Source organism: Lithobates pipiens, unplaced genomic scaffold (assembly GCF_037356315.1).
Source record: "Lithobates pipiens isolate NorthernLeopardFrog02 unplaced genomic scaffold, aLitPip1_a1.2 Scaffold_94, whole genome shotgun sequence".
Lineage (NCBI taxonomy): Eukaryota > Metazoa > Chordata > Amphibia > Anura > Ranidae > Lithobates > Lithobates pipiens.
In genome coordinates, this window is record NW_027507917.1 from 931,583 (window position 1) to 937,582 (window position 6,000).

Genomic DNA, 6,000 nt, shown 5'->3' on the forward strand with positions numbered 1-6,000 from the left:
TGGGCCCCAAACTTTGCATGCATACTCCCAAGACCCTCGACTACATGGAGCCGAAAAAAGTGAATCAATACCATCTATGGTTCAGGAAATATGACCGTTTCAAGTTGAGCTCCAATTGAACCAACTTTTGAACTTTGAACTCCCATTACTGGGGAACCTTCCATACTGGTGCACCATCGAGCTGCGAGTGGACCCCCACCTCGGCACCCCCTCCCCCTGAGGGGGGAGGGGGTGCCGAGGTGAGGGGACATGCCAGATAGATCTCTGGTCAGCTTGAAGCAAAATGTGATCAAAGTGACTGACTTTGAGCTCCTGTTTCTGGAGAACCACGTGGTGAAAACCAGCCCAAACTTTGCACACTTGTAGGGGAGACTCTTTAACACCTATGGTGCAAATTTGGAGCCCCTATAACCTAAGGCCGACCTGTACTGACTCCCCAAAGATGGTACCCCTAGGACATCTAATTTTTACATTGGTGCCTATGTGAAAACTGGCCATGTTTGGGACCCGATAGCTCCCCCGTTTTAGGTCCAAACTGCCCCAAACATAGCATGCATACTCACAAGACCCTGGGCTACGTGGGGCTGAAGAAAGTGAATCATTCCCATGTATGGTTCAGGAAATATGACCGTTTCAAGTTGAGCTCCAATTGAACCAACTTTTGAACTTTGAACTCCCATTACTGGGGAACCTTCCATACTGGTGCACCATCGAGCTGCGAGTGGACCCCCACCTCGGCACCCCCTCCCCCTGAGGGGGGAGGGGGTGCCGAGGTGAGGGGGCATGCCAGATAGATCTCTGGTCAGCTTGAAGCAAAATGTGATCAAAGTGACTGACTTTGAGCTCCTGTTTCTGGAGAACCACGTGGTGAAAACCAGCCCAAACTTTGCACACTTGTAGGGGAGACTCTTTAGCACCTATGGTGCAAATTTGGAGCCCCTATAACCTAAGGCCGACCTGTACTGACTCCCCAAAGATGGTACCCCTAGGACATCTAATTTTTACATTGGTGCCTATGTGAAAACTGGCCATGTTTGGGACCCGATAGCTCCCCCGTTTTAGGTCCAAACTGCCCCAAACATGGCATGCATACTCACAAGACCCTGGGCTACGTGGGGCTGAAGAAAGTGAATCATTCCCATGTATGGTTCGGGAAATATGACCGTTTAAAGTTGAGCTCCAATTGAACCAACTTTGGAACTTTGAACTCCCATTACTGGGGAACCTTCCATACTGGTGCACCATCGAGCTGCGAGTGGACCCCCACCTCGGCACCCCCTCCCCCTGAGGGGGGAGGGGGTGCCGAGGTGAGGGGGCATGCCAGATAGATCTCTGGTCAGCTTGAAGCAAAATGTGATCAAAGTGACTGACTTTGAGCTCCTGTTTCTGGAGAACCACGTGGTGAAAACCAGCCCAAACTTTGCACACTTGTAGGGGAGACTCTTTAACACCTATGGTGCAAATTTGGAGCCCCTATAACCTAAGGCCGACCTGTACTGACTCCCCAAAGATGGTACCCCTAGGACATCTAATTTTTACATTGGTGCCTATGTGAAAACTGGCCATGTTTGGGACCCGATAGCTCCCCCGTTTTAGGTCCAAACTGCCCCAAACATAGCATGCATACTCACAAGACCCTGGGCTACGTGGGGCTGAAGAAAGTGAATCATTCCCATGTATGGTTCAGGAAATATGACCGTTTCAAGTTGAGCTCCAATTGAACCAACTTTTGAACTTTGAACTCCCATTACTGGGGAACCTTCCATACTGGTGCACCATCGAGCTGCGAGTGGACCCCCACCTCGGCACCCCCTCCCCCTGAGGGGGGAGGGGGTGCCGAGGTGAGGGGGCATGCCAGATAGATCTCTGGTCAGCTTGAAGCAAAATGTGATCAAAGTGACTGACTTTGAGCTCCTGTTTCTGGAGAACCACGTGGTGAAAACCAGCCCAAACTTTGCACACTTGTAGGGGAGACTCTTTAGCACCTATGGTGCAAATTTGGAGCCCCTATAACCTAAGGCCGACCTGTACTGACTCCCCAAAGATGGTACCCCTAGGACATCTAATTTTTACATTGGTGCCTATGTGAAAACTGGCCATGTTTGGGACCCGATAGCTCCCCCGTTTTAGGTCCAAACTGCCCCAAACATGGCATGCATACTCACAAGACCCTGGGCTACGTGGGGCTGAAGAAAGTGAATCATTCCCATGTATGGTTCGGGAAATATGACCGTTTAAAGTTGAGCTCCAATTGAACCAACTTTGGAACTTTGAACTCCCATTACTGGGGAACCTTCCATACTGGTGCACCATCGAGCTGCGAGTGGACCCCCACCTCGGCACCCCCTCCCCCTGAGGGGGGAGGGGGTGCCGAGGTGAGGGGGCATGCCAGATAGATCTCTGGTCAGCTTGAAGCAAAATGTGATCAAAGTGACTGACTTTGAGCTCCTGTTTCTGGAGAACCACGTGGTGAAAACCAGCCCAAACTTTGCACACTTGTAGGGGAGACTCTTTAGCACCTATGGTGCAAATTTGGAGCCCCTATAACCTAAGGCCGACCTGTACTGACTCCCCAAAGATGGTACCCCTAGGACATCTAATTTTTACATTGGTGCCTATGTGAAAACTGGCCATGTTTGGGACCCGATAGCTCCCCCGTTTTAGGTCCTATGGGCCCCAAACTTTGCATGCATACTCCCAAGACCCTCGACTACATGGAGCCGAAAAAAGTGAATCAATACCATCTATGGTTCAGGAAATATGACCGTTTCAAGTTGAGCTCCAATTGAACCAACTTTTGAACTTTGAACTCCCATTACTGGGAAACCTTCCATACTGGTGCACCATCGAGCTGCGAGTGGACCCCCACCTCGGCACCCCCTCCCCCTAAGGGGGGAGGGGGTGCCGAGGTGAGGGGGCATGCCAGATAGATCTCTGGTCAGCTTGAAGCAAAATGTGATCAAAGTGACTGACTTTGAGCTCCTGTTTCTGGAGAACCACGTGGTGAAACCAGCCCAAACTTTGCACACTTGTAGGGGAGACTCTTTAGCACCTATGGTGCAAATTTGGAGCCCCTATAACCTAAGGCCGACCTGTACTGACTCCCCAAAGATGGTACCCCTAGGACATCTAATTTTTACATTGGTGCCTATGTGAAAACTGGCCATGTTTGGGACCCGATAGCTCCCCCGTTTTAGGTCCAAACTGCCCCAAACATGGCATGCATACTCACAAGACCCTGGGCTACGTGGGGCTGAAGAAAGTGAATCATTCCCCTGTATGGTTCAGGAAATATGACCGTTTCAAGTTGAGCTCCAATTGAACCAACTTTTGAACTTTGAACTCCCATTACTGGGGAACCTTCCATACTGGTGCACCATCGAGCTGCGAGTGGACCCCCACCTCGGCACCCCCTCCCCCTGAGGGGGGAGGGGGTGCCGAGGTGAGGGGGCATGCCAGATAGATCTCTGGTCAGCTTGAAGCAAAATGTGATCAAAGTGACTGACTTTGAGCTCCTGTTTCTGGAGAACCACGTGGTGAAAACCAGCCCAAACTTTGCACACTTGTAGGGGAGACTCTTTAGCACCTATGGTGCAAATTTGGAGCCCCTATAACCTAAGGCCAACCTGTACTGACTCCCCAAAGATGGTACCCCTAGGACATCTAATTTTTACATTGGTGCCTATGTGAAAACTGGCCATGTTTGGGACCCGATAGCTCCCCCGTTTTAGGTCCTATGGGCCCCAAACTTTGCATGCATACTCCCAAGACCCTCGACTACATGGAGCCGAAAAAAGTGAATCAATACCATCTATGGTTCAGGAAATATGACCGTTTCAAGTTGAGCTCCAATTGAACCAACTTTTGAACTTTGAACTCCCATTACTGGGAAACCTTCCATACTGGTGCACCATCGAGCTGCGAGTGGACCCCCACCTCGGCACCCCCTCCCCCTGAGGGGGGAGGGGGTGCCGAGGTGAGGGGGCATGCCAGATAGATCTCTGGTCAGCTTGAAGCAAAATGTGATCAAAGTGACTGACTTTGAGCTCCTGTTTCTGGAGAACCACGTGGTGAAAACCAGCCCAAACTTTGCACACTTGTAGGGGAGACTCTTTAGCACCTATGGTGCAAATTTGGAGCCCCTATAACCTAAGGCCGACCTGTACTGACTCCCCAAAGATGGTACCCCTAGGACATCTAATTTTTACATTGGTGCCTATGTGAAAACTGGCCATGTTTGGGACCCGATAGCTCCCCCGTTTTAGGTCCAAACTGCCCCAAACATGGCATGCATACTCACAAGACCCTGGGCTACGTGGGGCTGAAGAAAGTGAATCATTCCCCTGTATGGTTCAGGAAATATGACCGTTTCAAGTTGAGCTCCAATTGAACCAACTTTTGAACTTTGAACTCCCATTACTGGGGAACCTTCCATACTGGTGCACCATCGAGCTGCGAGTGGACCCCCACCTCGGCACCCCCTCCCCCTGAGGGGGGAGGGGGTGCCGAGGTGAGGGGGCATGCCAGATAGATCTCTGGTCAGCTTGAAGCAAAATGTGATCAAAGTGACTGACTTTGAGCTCCTGTTTCTGGAGAACCACGTGGTGAAAACCAGCCCAAACTTTGCACACTTGTAGGGGAGACTCTTTAGCACCTATGGTGCAAATTTGGAGCCCCTATAACCTAAGGCCAACCTGTACTGACTCCCCAAAGATGGTACCCCTAGGACATCTAATTTTTACATTGGTGCCTATGTGAAAACTGGCCATGTTTGGGACCCGATAGCTCCCCCGTTTTAGGTCCTATGGGCCCCAAACTTTGCATGCATACTCCCAAGACCCTCGACTACATGGAGCCGAAAAAAGTGAATCAATACCATCTATGGTTCAGGAAATATGACCGTTTCAAGTTGAGCTCCAATTGAACCAACTTTTGAACTTTGAACTCCCATTACTGGGAAACCTTCCATACTGGTGCACCATCGAGCTGCGAGTGGACCCCCACCTCGGCACCCCCTCCCCCTGAGGGGGGAGGGGGTGCCGAGGTGAGGGGGCATGCCAGATAGATCTCTGGTCAGCTTGAAGCAAAATGTGATCAAAGTGACTGACTTTGAGCTCCTGTTTCTGGAGAACCACGTGGTGAAAACCAGCCCAAACTTTGCACACTTGTAGGGGAGACTCTTTAGCACCTATGGTGCAAATTTGGAGCCCCTATAACCTAAGGCCGACCTGTACTGACTCCCCAAAGCTAGGACATCTAATTTTTACATTGGTGCCTATGTGAAAACTGGCCATGTTTGGGACCCGATAGCTCCCCCGTTTTAGGTCCAAACTGCCCCAAACATGGCATGCATACTCACAAGACCCTGGGCTACGTGGGGCTGAAGAAAGTGAATCATTCCCCTGTATGGTTCAGGAAATATGACCGTTTCAAGTTGAGCTCCAATTGAACCAACTTTTGAACTTTGAACTCCCATTACTGGGGAACCTTCCATACTGGTGCACCATCGAGCTGCGAGTGGACCCCCACCTCGGCACCCCCTCCCCCTGAGGGGGGAGGGGGTGCCGAGGTGAGGGGGCATGCCAGATAGATCTCTGGTCAGCTTGAAGCAAAATGTGATCAAAGTGACTGACTTTGAGCTCCTGTTTCTGGAGAACCACGTGGTGAAAACCAGCCCAAACTTTGCACACTTGTAGGGGAGACCTCTTTAGCACCTATGGTGCAAATTTGGAGCCCCTATAACCTAAGGCCGACCTGTACTGACTCCCCAAAGATGGTACCCCTAGGACATCTAATTTTTACATTGGTGCCTATGTGAAAACTGGCCATGTTTGGGACCCGATAGCTCCCCCGTTTTAGGTCCTATGGGCCCCAAACTTTGCATGCATACTCCCAAGACCCCTCGACTACATGGAGCCGAAAAAAGTGAATCAATACCATCTATGGTTCAGGAAATATGACCGTTTCAAGTTGAGCTCCAATTGAACCAACTTTTGAACT